The 16,006-nt window shown below is 37.1% G+C and overlaps 1 long non-coding RNA gene across 1 annotated transcript in view; it reads right to left on the bottom strand.

Annotated features, from left to right (window-relative positions):
- Nucleotides 1-702: 702 nt before the first annotated feature.
- The window catches only part of LOC307182590, a 110,151-nt gene continuing 94,847 nt past the window's right edge, over nt 703-16,006 (bottom strand). The window contains exon 3 of the long non-coding RNA XR_013827213.1: nt 703-1,495. This is a non-coding gene — a long non-coding RNA (uncharacterized lncRNA). The remainder of the gene's footprint in view (nt 1,496-16,006) is intronic.

The raw sequence follows: 16,006 nt of genomic DNA on the forward strand, positions 1-16,006 counted from the left end.
CTAAACTGGCGGTAATAATGGTATGAACCTTCTGATCCTTCTTGGGAGACCATTTATTTAAATATACACATATACATAAATTTTCTGTATATGGTATGTAATGATAAACATGATATACATATGAAAACACATAGATTACTTATAAATATATAAGTGTATCTATAAATTATATATATATTATATGTAATAATATATGTAATGTGCTTATCACATAGGCCCATGGTAAAGACGGCATAAACGTCACGCTTTGTTAATAACTAGTATCGAGCTTTGTGGCAATATTGTGCCTTTTGGCTGTCTGAGATGCTAGTCGGTTAAGGTTTTTCACCTGGCATATCAGTGTGGATGAGTCATAAGCGTGAACCACTCACAAGACTCTGAGAGTTTGCATGATAGAATAAACACTGACACGAAGGATCAACAGTATTCCAGGCTGTCCTGGAAGACAAGCAGAGTTTGACTCTGGGCTAACCAATGGGATACTATTACCAAAAATAAAACAGTGTGCTGGTAAATTAACAGCAAAGTGAGAGATGCAACTGTGTGATAAATGTAAGAAATTCTTCATATAATGTAGCAAGATACATATTCGAAAAAAACCCCGAAATCATCCAAGTATTCTTAGCAGCCAAAAACGAGAAAGTAGAAAAAGTAATTATCATGTTTTTAATATTAAACTTTTCAAATACATACTTTAGGAACTTCTGTTTTAACAAATAATATTGGAAATGTGTTGATAACGAGTGAGGTTTAGAAAACAATAGTTATGAAATTTCACCATAGTGGCATTTTCCTCCTACACTAAACTGTTGCATTGAAACAGAAGAGTATGTTGAGTATTTTCCAAGTACCTAAAACTAGAAAATCAAGCAGGGCAAAAGAAGGAAAACATAATCTCTGCTCTCTGAGTTCCAATATTCCTCCTATTGCATAGCATCTGTTTGGAGCTGAGTCATCAGATTTAGCAAATGAATCTGAGGACACTCAGAATACTTTGGATTTCAGATAAACTAAAACTTTTTTAGTATAAATATGTTCCAAATATTGTATCGGACATTCTTATACTAAAAAAATTTACTCATTGCTTACCTGAAATTCATATTTAACAAGACATCCTGTAATTTTATTCCAGCAGCCCTATGTTGTGGATGTTGTTTGGTTTAAAGTAATTCCAGCTGCTGTAGATGAAAGTTCCTATTTGGGCAGCTCTCCACTCAGGAGAAAGAACAAAAATCCCCTCTACGTTGTAGCTCCATTTCCAAAACCCTGACTTGCAAATGTGATCTGGGGTGTCTCCATCCTAGACACCTGAACAGGGAGCCTCACTCTTAGCTGAGCAGGCCAGGCTAGGACAGGACTTACATCCCTTATGCTCACGTTTCATTTCCTAGAACTCAGATGCATGACCCCACTTACCTTGGAAATGCAATCTATCCTGTGGCCCCAGAAAAGTGGAAGCAAGTCGAGTTATTGCCTAGCAGTCTCTGCAGCAATGCTGAAAATGGTACAGAAAATGAGAACTGTATTAACAGAAGATCATTACACTGTTTACACACATTGAAGAAAACAAAAACCACATTACTGTGAATTCTAACAATGAAAAAGTAATTTATATGAAAGTTTAAAAGTACATTTAGGAGTGAATTACTATTTACAAAAATAAGTCAATTAAGACACAGATATGTGACCTACATATAGTTAATTATCAAGTGTATGTATAAATGTACACAATGCACATGCTCTTATTCTATTCATTAACGTCCTTAAGGACTTCCAGCGGAAAATGATACCACTTTCCCGAGAACCCCCTTATAAAGTTGTTTGTATTACCAGTTGTATTTGAAAGTAACAAACTGCATATCTTTAGTTCACCAACTCATATTGAAATTTTTCAGATAACTGCAATGCTAGTATAAAACTTCAACCAAGTATGTGAAAATGCAAAATAAATGCATAGACAAAATATAGATTGAAATGAATGACCTAACATAGGCAACTAAAAACCAGAAACGGTAAAATAGAGAATAAAATTTATAGTTAGGATTCATCAATTTAGGAACATAAGTTAAAGGACACTTGCTGTAAGTGATGTTTTAAAAATATGTGTGGAAAGAAAAAAATGTAGGAATAAAAAGCCAAGAAAGAGGACATAAAAACCAGAGGAAGCTAAGATGAATCTTCAAAGTAAAGGTCAGCAAAAAAGTGGGAGGTGACACAAAGAGTCAAAGGAAGAGGTCAAAGAAATAAATGAAAACTAGCATTGAGGTTCCTCAAACATATAAGCAGGGAGAGAAATGGGAAAGATGACTTTAAAGAATCTTTAACGTTAAACTGCTGCTTTTTCATTACTTTTAAGTATGAGGAAGAAATTTAATTTTGATTCAGAAAGACATCTGAAATACAAAGCTAGATAAGCCTTGAGTAGAAATGGATGACAGAAGGGTATTTTTAACGATACAAGTAATTAGCTTCCTGTTGGCTATCTGTTAACAAGAGCTTTTGCAGTACTGCCATTATCTAATAACCTACTATTATCGATTTTCAGAGAAAACACATTATCTGCAGGAAAACTTTCTGAAAGTCACAAACAAGCATGAAGAGCCCAGAGACAAAAGATTTGTAAGATCTTTAAAAGACAGCTAGAGGTAAAAGAATGAGCAGTGGGAGATCACCAAAAAAACTCATCTGCCTAATAAATGCTCCATAGAACAAAATCTATTCAAAGTTTAGCCCAGAAACCAGCCTCAGCATCGTGCTGCTACAGAGCGCAGCTGAGACCTTGCTAGAGCAAGCCACAGGTCTGCCCCAACACAGAATTATTCACACACAGTCTGCCCCCAGGATGAGCAAAAAGCACTTTAATAATCAAATCCAGTGACAACATAAATATTTCACCATGTCACTCTCAAGGTGCAAGCTGGTTTGTCTTCTAGAATAATTCAAGGAACAAAACATGATTCTGTATAATAGAAAATGTATTGGCCTAATACTGTATTTAAAAACAAAAAACTATAACTGCTCTCATTGAAAGATACAAGTTGTTCAAGACCTATTCCTCATTTGAAACTTAAAAGCAGCCCTCCAGATAATGGCATACAATCTTGAATCATTTCTAGCTTTCAGAGTGTAAAGTCACCTTCAGATGTATACAAGTCTCCATATCTATCCATTTGGGATGACATTTTTTTTAGCTCCTAGTGATTAATAATGTAATCTCAGGAGAGACAAGTGAGACAAAGCAAATACAAGAAATTTTTAAGGATAATTCTATGCAATCTTCCGTTATCTCTACCCAGTTTAATATTAATAGCAAGATAGCACATCCTACAAAGTGAGGTAAGTAGAAAAACTCTTCTCTTGTCCTCCACCCATTTCTTCTCTCTCTCTCTCCTTGTCTCTCTCTCACACACACACACACACACACTCTCTCTCTCTCTCTCTCTCTCTCTCTCAAAACTCAACTGTCCTGTCCTATTATATTTAATTCAGAGCTTTTCTAGGTTCATGGAACAAGATCGCTTCTCTTTGGCCCCCAGTTCCCTCCTTTTTGGACCTTTCACTCCTATGGGTCTTGCCTCTTTGGTTGCCCAGTGTCCTCCATTTGACCTACATTATCTTATTAATACTGTTTCTTTTGGAATTTTCCTGCCTTAATCAAACTTCATTGTTCTGAGCCTCACTGTAATTTGAATTATATGTAATGATGAAAAGAAATCTGAAAAACATGTAATAAGCCAATGTTTCATAACTGATTAATGCTAACTACATGGGAACAACTTCATTCTAACTGGAGATTTCTAGAGCCACAAAACCCTAATCGAAAGGGTGGAATGTATGTGACCAGATACGATTTTACTCTCTTTAACACAAGAGTTGATCAGTCTGGTCCAATTTCTTATATGGGACTAAATTTGAGGAGAGAATTGCTAGTCATTGCCTGACAGCTTACAAATTCTGCTGGCACAATTTGGAAATATGTAAACGTGATATAGGAAATAAATTATGAGACAATTGTTTCACACTATAATTCTCAAGGTTTGGGAAACATAATTATTATTAGACAAGAACATGCCAAATTTCCTAACTTTGCAGCCAGTATGAGTTAAGATATACCAGCCATGTGTCAGCCATTATCCTAAGTACTTTATCCATTATTTCGTTTAATTTTTACTACAACTCTTTGAGATATGTACTATTGTCCTCATTTTGCAGGCGAGAAAACCCAGGCTTTCTTGATGAGAGCTGGAAGGTGCTGAGCTCCTTTTAAAACAAGACATTTAAGGCTACTGACTCCAAGCCAGGCTCTGCCCTTTGCTGCAGTGCACCTGACTGAAGGGCAGGGGTCAGGGGTGTGCACCCTTGTCTCTGGTAGAGAGCTCTCTCTGGCTGTTTACCATCCAACCTCACATTAAGGAGGCCACTTATATCTTACTGTGTCTGAGCACCAGATTAGGTATGTGAAAATCTAGTCAGTTCCTCAGATAAAATGATCCTCTGTGGGAAAAAACGCCCTATTTTCTAAAATTCTTACTCCCTTCTGAAGATGAGTGAGCATGGATCACACAATGTCCTGGGGATTGTTTATATGAGCATCAGGGTTTATTTTGAGATCATAAACACAGAAATTCTTCTCAAATATTGAACAGAAAAAGAAAAAGATTAGGTAATATTAAAATATCATGACAAATTTAGTTTTCTTCTACTGTCAAAACAATTTCCTTAATGAACGATTTTAACCATTTAACCACCTAAGTTTATCTTGCTCAGGTGACAGAGATCTTATATGAAAAATATTACTATATTTAGGTACCTTTTCTTTTCTTCTGTGACTGTTATTAAAACCCCAGCTATACAACCCAGGGCTTAAAACTCTTACCTTCTTTTCAGATGGAATTTTTCTTCCTTATGTTAATTTCAAAAAAAAAAAACCCCAGTAGAATCTATAGATTTTGAAAGCACATTTTTTGCAAATGGTACTCAATTCAAAATAATATTTATCTCTGTTTTTAAAGATAAACATGTGGTAAGCGACATTTAGTGCTAACACTATGTAAAGTAAACAGCAGCCGTCCTGCAATTACAAATCTATTTCCTTCATTACTGCTGATGCCTCAAGCCTTAAGGAACACCAGGGAAGACAGACAAAACAAAACAAAAACAATCCATTTCCCTCGACATTTCCTGCTGAATAATTACTTCCTGTGTTTATCTGATACCTGCTTCCTTAGGCCTATTTCTATATGTTTTGCCCTTATAAATGGCCAATGGAAACACTGAATGGAAAAAGATTTATACCAATTGTTGGCAAATACTTTGGTTTCATTTTAAAATGGAATTAGAATTAGAAAGACGATACTACCCTTTTACTTTTGGTTTATGATAAGTCATCTGAGATGGAGAACTGAAATGAAATAAGTTTTCAAGACAAGTCCACCTAAATATTTAACTTTTTTTTTTTTTTGTCTTTGCAAGTAGTGGCACTGGTGTTTATCTGATTGTTTTTTCTTGTTTGCATGCATATACATGTTCATGTTCTTACCTGTTTATTCCATAAAAGCCTTTGTTTTCCTTCCTTTTTTTGAATAAATTGATAAAACATATCTGTGACAATGTCTTTTAGAGTTATGAAAATACTATTTTTAACGTGTTGGTACACTTTCTGTGCTCTCTTTAATTCATTCAGAATGATTAATATAAGCAGAAAAACTAACTCTAAAATGTCTTGTCTTAAAAGTGCCCATTTCTCAGAGAGATAGCCCATTGGCCTCCTCTTTGAATTACTGCTTTGGGTTATATATGTTACTGCATTGAAAGCATGCCTTCTCTTCAGCAAGAGGTTTCTAGAGGCACCTGATTGGGCTCAAGTCAAAATGCAGGTCCCCCAATGTTCTGGAGCCACTGCTTCGCAAAGTAATGCATAATAATACATGTTATAATGACTAATTAAAGAAGTTAAACCTGACTTTTTAGTGCAGAACTTCTCAGAGTCTGTAACATAGTAATACACATGCAAATTTCCAAGTACTGTCCAGTGAGAAGTAACAAGAGGCCATTTTCCCCACATGTCCTCATTCACATCTCTAGACTATTGTTCTTCCTAAGCTAAATTGGGAAATGTGTCACAAAATAATAGCTCTTCAAGGACAAACTGGGACACTCTGCAAAACCTTAGGAACCTCAGGCAGTGGCTGAATGACCCTGGCAGGAAAGGGAGAGGCGGGGAGGGGAGGGTTCTGGGCATCTTCCCACTAAGCTGAGCATTTCTTCAGCACTTGCAGGGTACGTGGTCCATTAGCAATAAAGATGTGCTTCTGAAGCTGGTGTCATTTGTGCAATATAAGGAAGGCTATTGGTCATTTCTATTTGTATATTAAGGGGAAAAAACTTTTCTGGCAGTTGCATCATGTTTTACAGTGCAAATCAGAATTTACAAGCTAATTAGTGGTCAATAAAATTGAGGGTTGCTATTGGTAAAGAATTTTATTCTTTAGCCATAATATTAGGGGAGAAGACAAACCATGGATAATATTACATTGCATTAATGGCAAAGCAATGTGATCAACAGGAATCAAGGTTTCTAGGTACCCATGAGTTTACTCCTCAGCGTGTCATCACTTTTAAAACTTTTCCTAAAGTGTAATTAGGTATGGAGGAATAATCAAAAAGTAGAAATTCTGAAAATCCTGGAATTCTTGTTGGGAAGGCAACACTAATTTCATTACTAATGAAGTTAGTCTTCTCAAGTTCAAATCACAGATAACAGCTTTCCTTTCTACTAAATGGGAATTATTATCAGTTTCAAAGCTGAATTTTATTGATAAACTTGTGGACTATTTCCTAGTAAAGATCTCTTACTTTGAAGAGGATTAACTTCTTTGTAGACATTGAACTAATTTAAATTCAAAGTATTATTTTTCTTATAATTTTATTAAAATGTTTGTTTTTCAAATATGTTTTTAACTTAATCTTTTAGAATCAAAGTTAAACAATAAAACAGAAGCCATAATATCTTTTTATGAACAGAAAAGATTTAGACATTAATATTTTTATATTCTTCAATAAACAGCAAATTCCTAGTTTTTACTGCATAGTAATCAACTGCCTAAATAAAGGTAGCTTTCTACTTTAAAAAAAGTATATGGAAAGTGATTATTTGATCATTTTAATTCAATTCCTTTATTTTAAAAATTGCCGATATTTATCAAATTTCCATTGATATTACAGCTAAGTGCTTTGCATGGCTTATTTAACTAACTTTGAAATTACCTTTGAGCGTAGATATGCATTTTATCCTCATGTAACAAATGAGGAAATTTATCATCTGAACTACGTTTACTAAGCTGGTAAAGAATGGAGCTATGACTAAGATTTGGGTGGTTTGACTACAGGGTCTACTTCCTTAAACGCTGAGATCTATACATCCTATACACAGAATACCATGCCCTGGCATCATCACCATGGATGGACAATTCAGGTGCTGTTGGAAAAGTATCAGGTCTTCAGAAATCTATATCTCATTCATGAAAGTAGCTTGTCTTGGAGTTAATACTGAACTAAAATACACAAATTAGCCTACATGAAATATCACACATCTTCTCTGTATTGGATCACTTAAATGACAAATAATGTTAAATGTGAGTTATAGAGTCAGATGGCCCCCTTCCTTCCTTCCTCCCTCCTTTCTTTCTTTCTCTTTCCTTTCTTTCTTTCTTTCTTTTTCTTTCTCTCTCTCTTTCTTCCTTCTTTCTTTCTTTTCTTTCTCTCTTTCTTTCCTTTTATCTTCTGCTTCTTCATTTTTTTTCTTTCTTTCAACATATATTCATTGAGCACTATGTTGCACCCAGGGCATGATACTGGGTTAGAACTTAAATTAAAAACATCAAACAAAAGATTATAGGGACTTCCACTGGTGGTCCAGTGGTTAGGACTTTGCCTTCCAATGCTGGGGGTGAGAGTTTGATCCCTGGTTGGGGAGCTAAGATCCCACATGCCTCGAGGCCAAAAAACCAAAACATAAAACAGAAGCAATATTGTAACAAATTCCATAAAGACCTTAAAAATGGTCCACATCAAAAAAAATCTTAAAAAAAAAAAAGATTATATTTAACCTCAATGAAGGCATTGTCTGTTACAGGAGTACAGAACTATGAAAAATAAGTGAAGTATTTATGTGCTGTGATAGACTACTGTAGAACCTATATAGGAGGCACCCAAGAAGGAGGCATTCACTCCACCTTACTGAGGGAGCAGACGGAGAACAGGAAAGGGTTCATCAGGAGGAAATATCCCAAATAAGGCTTGAAAGATGAAGAGGCATTTCTCTCTAAAAAAAGAGAGAAAGAGCATTCTCGGCAGAGGAAAACGCATAAGCAGAGGTACGGGACCGTGTATCCTAACTGCAGAAGAGCAACTGGCTGGGTGGGGCGGCACAGAAAGGAAGAGAGAGCACAGAGAGAAGAGACCAGAGAGGTAGAGGTGTCAAGTTACAAGTGGTCTTGTTTTTATAAGGATAAGAAGTTTAGACTTTGTCCCTTTGGTACAGGGAAGTCGTTAAAAGATTTTAAATAAAGCAATAGGATGACCAGATTTTCTTTTTAGAACACAAACTATGGCAGGAATGAGTCAGGACTAGAGGGAGAGAGAGAACAGATAACAGATTCTTGCAATGGGTAGGGTTAGAGAGGATAAGGGGCTGTAAGAGGGGCCATGAGGACCGAGGGCCATGATGGAACTGTTTACGGATTGGATGTGGACAGCAGTGGAACAGGAAGTCAGTCATTATGTCATAACAACCATTATGCTTCTGCACCTGTCCTTCTGACCTAGTAAAGTAAGTAATACTAGAGGGTGACTAGGTTCTTGGAAAAGAGGACTTTGAGCGTTCATGTAGGATGTGGTTAATAAACGTTTACTATGTGTGCACTCATTTCTGCTGAAGATACAAAAGATAATTAGACATGGTTCAGGTCTCCTATCATATTAAGTATGCCCAATAAGGCTTTGGATATATTTGTGGAAGCCACAGTACAGCAGATACACAGTATGAACTGCCATGGAAGTAGATAAGAGTACTCGTGAGAAACATGGCAAGTGAGAAGGGTTGGGGACAAGAAGAGAGCCTGTGGAACTACAACATTCATTGCCACGTAGGAAAACACGGCAGCGGGGCCGGAGGTCAGCAACCACGGGAGAGTGCAATCAAGAGCAACACAGAGGAGAAGGTTCCTGTACCTAAGAGGGTTCCCACAAGGTGAAAAGGAGTCGAGTCCAGTGGGGTCAGGATGTTAGTCTGCAAAGTTAGTGAGAGCAGCCTTAGGGAACATGTGGAGTGAGGCTTATCACACAGGACACATGAGAGACAAGGAAGTGCAGGACATGAGTGTAGACCATTCAGCTGAACTACTCGCTGACTCTCCTGGGACTTTACATGGAATATTCTGGAAGGGATGTAGTCATTTTTTTTTCTATTAAGAAACAAAATACAAATGAAACTCTCAATACAAATATCTGACCTAGCTAAACTTTGAGACTAATTTTATCTGAGGAAAAATAAAATAAAATAAAACCTTTTGCCAATACTGTGTAGCGTAGCCCTAAAGTTATCTTATTATAAAACTATTTTAAAAATGATCCTTGGAGAAAGAGATGAACGTGATGAAGAGGACACTACAAGCCACAAAGAGATGAATTTTTAAAAACAAATTTAGGCCCAACATAAATATTTACAAAACATTATTATGGACAAGATTTCTGATTCTTGAATATATGTGTCAAGTTATATTACTATATAAATATTATATATAAATATATATTATATATAAATATTATATATAAATATAATAATATAAAATATTATATATATAAATATATATTTATATATATAAATATATATTTATATTACTATATAAATATTATATATAAATATATATTACTATATATTTCTTTTAGTGCTATAAATACTCTCATTTGATCAATAAGCTCATTAAGTAGTATGACGGCTATTCAGGGACACACGGAATAGTAGTCAAGACATTAGGATTTCCTTGTAATTTTAGTTTAAATAGACATCCGTGGGATTGTAGTGTATGCCACAGAAACACATTTACAAATGACCGGGGCCCCTGCCAGTCTGGGGCTAAGTGGATTATTAACTGCAGTGAATTCCCAGACAATTGCTCTTTCTTGTGGGAAATGCAATGAATAGCATCCTTATTTTGTTCATTCACAGATATCAGCGTAATTTCTCCATCCATGCTGGGTTTTAAACCTACTGACAAGAAATGTGAGCAGAACTCCTTGACGGAACTGTTCAGTGGAATGGTTATCACATAACAATATTTTTCGGGGACACTGTAGCAAAGTGTAACATACTTTCAAGAAGGAGTCAAAAAAACCTGATTTGAGAACAAGGTCTTCCTTCCTTTTGCTTTCTTCCTTCCGTGAAAATGCAGCCCAAAACTCTGAGTGAGAAGATGGCTGGGGAAAGTGTGGGAGTGCTGGGATCAGAACCCCAAGGGGAGAGAGACCAAGCAGCCCAGAGACAGCTGGACCGGAGGCCAGGAGAGGAGGGCAGAGGGCAGGGAAGGAGCCCAGTGGAAGGCAGAGTCCACGTGAGGCAGAGACCTGAGGTGGTGACCCACCGGGGTACAGCCATTGGCAGCCGTTGGTTACAAACAGACATCTGAGCAAACAGTAAAAATACCAAAGATATGGGAGACACGTTTCTCACTGTAGGAGAAGCGAGTTACAAACATGGAAAAGGGAAACACTAAAATGGACACTTTAGTGTTGAACTGGAGTTACCAGTATCGGTGTGAACCTATAGTTTTCAATATATAACTATAGATATAAAAACATGCAAAAATATAAATGCTGATTGTGGGTGTATACATATATTTTCCTGCTCAAGATTTTGCTTTCTGAGTATTATTCTCCATGAAAAAGAACCAGGGCTCCTTAGAGAAATGGATGATTCCAGGGCTGAGGCAAGGAAAGTACAAGAGTTGTCAGTTTTATAGCAATTAGATTAGAGCTTCCATTAATTTAGAAAGTGAGATTTGCTTTGGTCATGGGATGGCTCTGCCTACCTCACAAGACTGCTGTGTAAAAGGGATTATGTATAGAATATACTTTTTAAATTATTTAAACCCATATAATTATAAATGAAGGTTAGCATCAATATCTGTACTACTCATAAAACATGCCCTGAATAGCTGTAGAATACCAGGAGGGTTAGACCAGTGGCCTAGCTCCCCAGTGTCTGTGTTCTGACAATGGCCCCAGGGGATATTAGGTAAGAATATGTGGCAGTTGCTTTCCATGCCATTAAACTCATAAGCCCAAGAAGGTCCGTAACATACTTTGCTCAGACCTATCCCCTCTCAAATAAATAAAGCAGGCCATATGCTATTTTGCAAATACATTAGTAATTTAAATCATGACTAAATTTCTTTTCAGAGCAGTTTAATTTACAGTTTTAATGTGCTGTTTTGATGATTCATTTCTGTTCCTCCTCGATTTAAAAGTAAAAAAAGAACACATATGATTTCAAAGGCTTTAGGTATATGACTGATCCACTCACTTTAGTTCACCAACACAATAAGCCACAGAATTTTATTGTATGGATCATTGACATGGCCGATGATACTGCCTCCCGTGGAGCTATTGTGACCCATCTTGTCGATGGTAGCTTCCTCATTTTAAAAGCAATGCCCTCTATGGGGTCGCTGATCCAGAATGTGTCTCAAAGAACAATAGAGAACCATGGATTGATTCTGACTTTTTTATTCCATTGTCATCATCAGAAACTTCTAAAAGTCAACTCATCCTATTAGAGTCGCATAGCCTATAATAGATATGCATTTGAAGCAGGTCTGTTTCAACTCAAATTATTCGGCTTTTCCTTAAATGCACACGACAAAACGAAATTGAGAATAGCTGTTATTTAACGTACAAATATTTAATGTGGATACTCAGTTCTCAAGGTGAAAAAGTCAACAACCACAGCAAGAAAAACAAGCCAGTGTTTCTCAATTTATGTATTTAAATATAAAATCATTTACCTTAGTTGGCATACTAATAATTCTCACCTAGTTTATAGAATTTACATCAGTGGTTCACCAGAGCAGCAGCACCTGGAAACCTGTTAAAGTTCAAATTCTTGGGCCCCATCCTAAGACTCACTACATCAGAAACCCATAAAGCTACGTTTTAACAAGGCACCCAGTGACTCTGCTGGACTCCCACTCCCTCCACATGGAGACCAAGTTTAGATTGGTCTGGACCAGCAGTCTCTGCTAAAGTGGTTGTATCTTTCATGAAAAGATATGGTTGCAAGCATTCTACAATCATTCTGTTACCAATCTTTAGAAGCCAGTCATAAAATGCACTGATTAACTGATTATTTAAACTAAGAAAGAAAATCTTCTCTAGCTTTCTTCTTCCCAACAGCAGATGACGCCTTTAGCTTCAACTCACTCCTTCATTCCACAATGATTATCCAATATCATTCGTCCTGCTTCTACCTGGATATATATAGTTTGTTAGTTGGCTGCATTTGGACATTTAGTGGAAACATCATACTATGAGAACACTGTGTAAATTTATGTAATAGCATTTTTTTCCTCAGGGTATCTCCAGCCCCCATTGTATCCAATTTACTCATTTCCTATAAGCTTCTAATTTTCCAGGCTCTCCAATTATGAGATTCCGTTAAGCTGAATTTTTTTTCTCTATCACTATATGCTTTGGAATCTTTTCTTTCCACAAACTCAAACTGGTATTAAGTCATGGTCCCTCTGCATCCTAGAAAGAGATCAGCTCATTCAAATTACTATTAATGGCTGGTAAGTTTCAATGCATTATCCCAAAGCAATAGCATCTACATTTTGTCACTTGCCATTACCTTAAATCAGTATAGTTATGAGAATCACAAGTATTGTAAAGACCTTGGAGTGAGATTACCTACTGTCATAATACATAAGTGATTTAACTCATCCATTACTTAAGTATATATTCCAGGTATTGTCCTAGAATAGACAATAGAATTTAGTAGTCATATAAAAGAAAGAAAATGGCACTCTCCTTGTGATCAGACAATGGTGGTAATAGACATGTTCCTAAACCTAAAATAATAGTCCAATATATGGAAAGATTTATGTCAGCCAGACTAAGAAGAATCAGACAGTTAACTTTAAAAAGCGCCTTTAGAAGGGACAGAAAAACAGTTCCTGAGTCATCCCATCTCTCAAAACACCATCACAGTAACTGCCAAGGTTACAGCCTGTGGTTACCTGCACGTTCTTTGAGATTTGGCTCACCTGCACTGTGGCTCCACTGATGAAAACACCACCTCAAATATGTTTTATAACCAGTGCTGAGCCGGGTTTCTATGGAGTCATGTCAATCCCAGAAAAAGTACATTTTTCAGCTAATGGGCAGAAATTAATTAACAAAAGGATAACACTTGGAAGGAAGTATATCCTATGTCCTTTGGTGTCATTTAAAAAAAGATTTGGTGGGCTTCCCTGGTGGCGCAGCGGTTGAGAGTCTGCCTGGCGATGCAGGGGACACGGGTTCGTGCCCCGGTCCGGGAAGATCCCACATGCCGCGGAGCGGCTGGGCCCGTGAGCCATGGCCGCTGAGCCTGCGCGTCTGGAGCCTGTGCTCCGCAACGGGAGAGGCCGCAACAGTGAGAGGCCCGCGTACCGCAAAAAAAAAAAAAAAAAATTTGGCATCAATTACTTCTATAAATTTTAAATCAAATTGTGTAAACTTGATGATGGAAATTGTCTAGTAATTATCAAAAATACCAGAGATAAACCAATATACAATAAGAAAATTTCAAAAAATATTGTCATATTTTGCCATAGATACAGTCCATACTTTGTAATTTAACTATCTCAATATTGACTTAATATTTCAGTGACATTTTGTTATTTTTTAACAATATAGAAAGACAAGATGCTTCCGTCAATAACACTATAACAGGAGCATTTCAGAGAAAAACAACTAACAATTCATGGTCAAACTTAAATAAGGACATAAAATTTCAATCAGACTATTATTTAATGAAAAGACAGGCAAAACAGTCAAGCTGTGAATCGTGTGGGTGTAGGTGAAACAGCTCTTATATGAGATCAGAGGTGTAAAGAACTCCTTTGCCCTTATAATGTTCTCATTATTGACCGCAAATATTACAAAGTCAGGTTACTTCAAAACTGTATGAAATCAGTCAGCCACTATTCAGCTTATCTTTCTAAAGCCAAAATACTACTGAGGCCCTTTAGCTTCAGGACTACTCATTTCCATAAAGACAATGATGAGAAAGGTAAACTGAGTATCTCAGGAGACAAATGTTTGTCCTGAATCCCTATTATCTCCTCTTATTATAATGTTTAGACATCTTAAATAATCTGGGCAATTGTTTAGTTATTTCATTTTTTTATATAAATTTATTTTATTTATTTTTGGCTGCACTTGGTCTTCACTGCTGTGCACGAGCATTCTCTAGTTGTGGTGAGCGGAGACTACTCTTCATTGTGGTGCACGGGCTTCTCATTGCTGTGGCTTCTCTTGTTGAGGAGCATGGGCTCTAGGCATGCAGGCTTCAGTAGTTGGGGCATGCGGGCTCAGTAGTTGCAGCTCACGGGCTTAGCTGCTCCGTGGCATGTGGGATCTTCCTGGACCAGGGCTCGAACCCATGTCCCCTGCACTGGCAGGTGGATTCTTAACCACTGCACCACCAGAGAAGTTCCTATTTCATTTTATATCAGTAAAGATGGACTCTAATGATTGAAATCTTATGTCTTATAGGCGAAAAAAATGAATGCTTAAATGCAGTATATATTATAAAAAAATCTTATTTGATTAAAAATTTTATTGGAATATTCAGGTATACTAACATGGGGAGATACCTTGAAGATGTTAAGTGAAGGTGGAGGACAATGAGGGCTTACCAGATAACCAGGTGATGGACTCCATGTTTCAGCCTATTTCTAGCCAGTGGACTGTCAGTGAAGGTGATGTGTTTCATCTATGAGCAGGATAGGTAAGAGCCGGTATGCCTCTTAGGTATTTCTTACTCACTAGTGCAGTGGCCTCTGAGGTCATGTGTTCCAGATGGCCTCAATGAAATACAGAAGAACCTCAGTGAAACCACATCAAACTGACATGACTGAGAAATAAACATATGGTGCTAAGGCACTGAGCTTTCAGGGTGTGTGTCTTATAAAAGCTGGTACAAGTTATCCTTATAAATATTAAAATGAATGAGTCAAATCTGAGGAGAGTATCTAGTGTATGACTCTATCTTGTACAGTATAAAGCCTAGAAATGGTCTTAAGGCGTAAATTTAAACCTCTGAGCAGTGCTGAACACTAGCCTGTAGAAGCTGGGGGTCAGGAGTGAAGGTCAATGAAGGGCAGATGAGCAGGAGGATGACAGACTTCTGTTCTTAACTTCATACAAATCAGTGAATCTTATTTTGTTTTACAATGAACACAAGTTATTTTTATACATTTAATCTATTTTTAACAGAGTTTCTTACCACCATTACCATAATAATAAAAAATGCACATATCTGGCTTCCCTGGTGGCACAGTGGTTGAGAGTCTGCCTGCTGATGCAGGGGACATGGGTTCGTGCCCCGGTCCGGGAAGATCCCACATGCCGCGGAGCGGCTGGGCTCGTGAGCCATGGCCGCTGAGCCTGCGCGTACAGAGCCTGTGCTCCGCGATGGGAGAGGCCACAACAGTGAGAGGTCCGCGCACCACAAAAAAAAAAAAAAAGCACATATCATGAGACTAAACTGTACACCTCAGATGCGAGGAATTGGGAACTTTCTGTATAAAAAGTCTAAGCAGAGTTAAATAATTTGATTAAAGACAACTATGCGTTGTCTACATATAACAGAGTAAATCTAATCAAGAAGCAGAATGCTGAGAATTTGAAAAAATATTCTGGAAATCAGAGCACTGTAAGGTCTAGAAATTCCAAGAGAAGGTGT

Source organism: Stenella coeruleoalba (assembly GCF_951394435.1).
Source record: "Stenella coeruleoalba genome assembly, chromosome: 2".
Lineage (NCBI taxonomy): Eukaryota > Metazoa > Chordata > Mammalia > Artiodactyla > Delphinidae > Stenella > Stenella coeruleoalba.